This window comes from Micropterus dolomieu, linkage group LG18 (genome assembly GCF_021292245.1).
Source record: "Micropterus dolomieu isolate WLL.071019.BEF.003 ecotype Adirondacks linkage group LG18, ASM2129224v1, whole genome shotgun sequence".
Lineage (NCBI taxonomy): Eukaryota > Metazoa > Chordata > Actinopteri > Centrarchiformes > Centrarchidae > Micropterus > Micropterus dolomieu.
Genome location: NC_060167.1, coordinates 6896527 through 6901917, shown reverse-complemented (window position 1 = coordinate 6901917; position 5391 = coordinate 6896527).

Below are 5391 nucleotides of genomic sequence, written 5' to 3'. Positions count from 1 at the left end.
GTCCAAAATCAGTATTTTGGTAACATGTATTGACATATAAAAACCAGTCTTGTGTTGAGCACCCTGGGCAAAAGACAGGAAGTGATATAACAAACTCATTGAATGTGATTGTTGCTTCTGACATGTATTATGAGGGCACCCTGTCTCAGTATACAGAGATAGAGATTACACCGCCATCTGCTGGAAAAAGCTATGTAGTAAAACAAAGCTGATGGCTACAGACTATGTACAATAACATTCACACACACTGATGTAAAGAAGCGTTTCCTGAGCAGTTTATTCATCTAACTATTTATTAACCTGTGCTGCTGCCATTTAACATTTTGCATTAAAACATAACCAGGGGACCTCATGTTTGGATGTAAAACCTGAGCTTGTTGTGAGGCCAAGCATAATGATCATCGCTAGTCAACTGGTCTTTATGTTTTTGTGTTTCACTTGGGCAGCTGGGCACTGTAGTTTTTAGCAAACATTACTCATACAAGAGAAAGATGCATTTTTTGAGGACTGTTTTCAGTGGCGGATTTATTCACATTTGGTGCTAGTTTTAAGAACATCACCGAACTGAACCAAAACCTTTAGCATCAAATATTGTTGTTCCTAAAATAATTAATACCTTTTTTCTATTTCACTTCCATCATTATATTCACATTGTACTCTTGTCACTATATATTTACTTATTTGTGTCACACAGTTTTCACGTTATAGTTTCCACTGGTGATTGACAGAAGTGTAGGCTATGCTTAAGGATATATCCTCAAGAACATGCTGATCCCTTAGTTTCAAACGCAGACCATTTCTCGCTAATCAAAATCTTTTATTGTATCATATATCCCATATATCATTTATCTAAAAGCTCAGGCCACTTGTTCTGTTGGATCCCATAGGCTGAATTTCCTCATCTGTCGTTTTCCAGAAAGTGTCACCTTATGTGAAACAGGTTTTGAGAAGTCCTCCCATCTCCATTCTTAAGTTTTAATCAATCAGCTGACTTTCAGAATGATTCTGAAAATGACTTAAAGTGCTTACATCTGTATCAGATATGCTGCTCTGACATCTGGTTTGTGTTTTGTCAGCTAACTGGATTTTTATAATAAAATAGAAGATCTGATTGATGCCTGGAGGACTTGTACAGTAGATGATCTAATCAAATCTAAAGTGTTCAGCTGGTGGGGATCCCCGGCGTGTTTGGATTGTAAGGCCAAACGGCAGCTTCCTTTTCAAAATATCACTTCAGAGAGCAGGGCCTCATTTCAGAAAGCAGGATTAGTGAGAACTCTTAGTATGTTAAGCCTGAGATGAGGGAAACTCTGGGTCTTCTGTTTCAGAGATCGAGATCAGATAAACCCTAGATCAGTAAATCCAGCAACTGATGCTGTGAAGCTTACCACCTTGGGAGAGTGTTTTCTTCAGTCTCCTCCCCTACTGTGGACAGACACACATTTCATTTCATCATCCAGACCGTCGATAATAAAGCAAATTTGCAAAAGTCTTTAGAAACATCAAAATCCAGTTTAGAGATTAGCAGAGCTTGGTAGAGTAGCCAAAAACTGTAGGCCTACTCAAGTAAAAGTAGCCTACTGTTACTTTGCAAAAACAAGTACTCAAGCAGAAGTAAAAGTGGTCATTAAAATAACTACTTGAGTAAGAGAACAAAAGTATAACCTGACACATATACACCAAGTGTGTATCAATCATGTGTAATGACAAAATATTGCATTAATAGGCTATTATATTCTGTTAGTACTCAAATAAGTAAAGATTGTTTAAAACTATAAATTCTATTTTTGTTGTCTCTGATATTAAATTATGATTTGGCAAACAAATCAAATTAGGAGATAGTGCTGTGATGTTTTATAATTTATTGGTTATTAAATACAGGTGTGTTCACTTCTTCACTTTACCCGAGGAAGATCATCTGTGGTTGAAACATTACATCAGTCACATCCACATGAAATTAGAGTAGTTTGTCTTTTTTGTGTGTGATTAATCTGGTCTGTCTTCATCAGGCTACACCGGTGAGTATGCCTTGTTAAATGCAGACTGCTCACTGTTAGGCAGAAAGCAGCACGATATACTGCATGTAGCTATTTATTATTAAACATATTCACATTAACACAACAGACACTGCTCTCTGTCAGCACAGTGTAGCCTACCGACTTCACAACCGGATCCTGCTGTACCAACACGGTCTCATTCATCCCACGGTGTCAGATACCGACGCTTTGAGAAAACCTGACAAAGCGTCTTAGATGGGATGAGACGGGGTTGGCTGTGGTGCGCAAAATTTTAATCTGCAGCCTAAATAAGTCTATTAGCTGCTAGCGCCATCTGAAAGCCATTCTCATATACTGTAACTTCAGCCATTATTTTGCTCTACATAGGTGTCATTTACACCGGGGACGCTTGAAACATGTCCCCACCACTTTTAGAAATAACTGATATTGTCCCCATTACTTCTTTAACATTACTCCATGATACCCACAGGTTTCCTCGTGCCCTTACAAACTCTATATTATCTGAATTCAGAAGGGGTGAACATAAAACATGTGCAACCTTACCTATTATAATTTGTAATGAAAGCCACACATATTTTACTCACTAGATCATTATGATATGAAAATGTGAGTTTTTGACTTTTGACACTAAATATTTATTGCAAATTATCCAGCATACAGTCAGCAAAGACGACAATAAATATTCAGAACAGAACACTTACATTCACAGCACATAGCTCTCTCAAAAGAATAAAAGCAGCTTTCTCTATTTGGTTGTTCTAATGCAACATGGCTGGTGTCCTGTTCAAGTATCTTTATATTTTCCATAGAGATAAATGGGTCAGTAATAAATACTTTTAAATTAAAAAGGAAAAAATGTTATGAATGGGAAAACAGTCAACATAGTCAAATTATAATGTTTACTTATATTCATATTCTTACATATTCAACAGTTATGGATCCCATTTACACGAGAGACTGGCGCCAACCGAGAGACCCATCTAAAGCTCTTGCTGCATCAAGTAGCAGCTTAGATGAAGATCTAGATTTGGATGTAGCAACCCATTTATTTTATCATTATTTATGTTTTTATTATCGCATGTTGTTAAAATTGTTTGTATTTTCATATATATATATATATATATATGTTTATAATATTTTAGCAATAATTCCTTTATATTTTCATCATGTATTATCTTAAGTTGTCTACGTTGTAATCCTTTTTCTTAATAAAATCTTTATATTTAATTTGTTTGGACGAATTACGAATTAATTTATTTTTGTTTGAGTAAAAAAAATCCTTTAGCCACTATTCTGTTGTCTATTAGAGGTAGATATGTAGTCATTTAAAAGCTGTGTATTTGGTCTTGCTGGGCCCAGCAAGCAATTTCACGGTTAAAAGACGTCTAAACAGAGCCCAGACGTCTAGGCTAAAACAGGCTGAATTTGGGCTGTCAATGAAAGTTTGGTAGACGTCTAACCATAGCCCAAGAATAGACCAAATGTAAGAGTATTTAAGGGCACGAGGAAACCTGTTGGTATCGTGGAGTAACGTTAAGTTACACTTGTTGCATGTTAAGCTAACCACAACGTGACTTACTCTACACTGTTACCCGCTGAAATGTCCCGGTTCCTACACGTTAATAAATAATTTAGATAAATAATGAAGAAATGTCAAACAAAGACACAGATACTTACAAGACTAAATGTCTTTTCGCTTCCAGTGTTTGCAGTAAACTCTCGCCCGTTGCTCGCTAAAAGGCCAAAATCGTAACGTATCCCTCGTTTAAAAATGGCGGGTATTTTTTTTTGCGAGATCTGGTCTACCCTGGTGTCTACTAACTTTCAAGTCTCGCGTTGCCAGTAGCCATGTCTCAGCAGGGCTACAGCTGCCATCTATCAGTTGAAAATAGTAATTGCATCTTGTTTTAAATTAAAATGAAAGTTAATGTAGTGAACGTTACAGCGAAAATGAAGATAATTTAAATGTTTCAAACGTTTACTTGCATTTGATGAAATGATATCACGCACCTCAACAGCTGCATCGGATGAAAACTACATGTAACCAATTTGGTCTGAAACAGCCAAGCCAAGCCGTTGAGATTAGACCACTGATTGCCTCTATTTCGCGGGGTGGGCTAAAAACAGACTACAAGTAGCCTGTCCAAATAAGAGCTAAATCGTGGCTACAGATAGACCATGTCAATTTAATGACACTTAATATCTTGATGATATTATTGACATTGCAAAAATAATGGGATATCAACCATCTCACGTGCTGCCACTTTTAATCATTTTTTACTTTTTTCACTAAAAGTGGGCTACAAATAGCCGGTCTGTCTACAAGCTAAATCGTGTCTATGGTCTATCTCACAGGCTGCACGTAAATCTTGTGAAAGAAATGAAACAAAAAACCTTGTAATCACTGTAGACCTTGCTTAAATGATGGAATTTCATACACATTGCAAGTTATTTTGGCAAAAACATCATGTAACCACATGTAGTGGGTTACTCATAGCCGGACTAAGTTATATCAGGTCTATAGTAAACCTAGAGGGTGAAATAACGGCTATTGCTTGCTGGGTAATTTGTAAAAAAAAAACAAACAAACAAACAAAAAAAAAACTTCAGCTAACAAAAAGCACAAAAAGCTAGAGATTATAAAATGACCCAAAAACGTGAACGTTAACAACTTTTTGACAGTTTCTCTTTGGCCAACTTTCAGTTCTCTCCCTTTTAACATGACATAAGAGGAGGGAAGACTAAATCATCCCTGCATATGTGTTGCCTCAGCAGGGATGATATTACATGAGAAAAATTGATCTACAGGAGAAAAAGATCTGAAAGCAACACAGAATGCCTGAGAACGGCACTGCATTAGATTGTATCCTATTTTTTAAAATGTTTTGTAAAATGACTTGCTCTATGAAATGTTACCTAACAAATGAAAATGGTTTGTCAAAAGGAATAGGAAAACACGCAATGCAAGAAACAAATGTGCATTGTCCAAAAAAGTAACTTAAGCTAACTAACTTAAGCTATGATCAATCTGTCATCAATGTAGACCTAAAGACAGAGACAGTTATTTCCAGATGTCATGGATTCATCCTCAGCTCAGAATAAAATCTATAGGCTACACTGTCTTAAATAACACTTTCGACATTAAGACAGCTGTCTTGTTGGCATCAGTTGCACTGCAACATTTGTCGTCTTGTGATTAGTCGCACTGATGGAACATCCTGTCATAGTTATGTTGGAGATGACTGTGAAATGTAGGCTAGTTTAAAAGTGAGATTTTGAATATTAGCTGCTTGTAGTCTTAATGTGTTTTGACAACATTTCATTAAACATCAAACGATCGAACAAAATTTTTAAATGACGGTCTAGTTTGAAC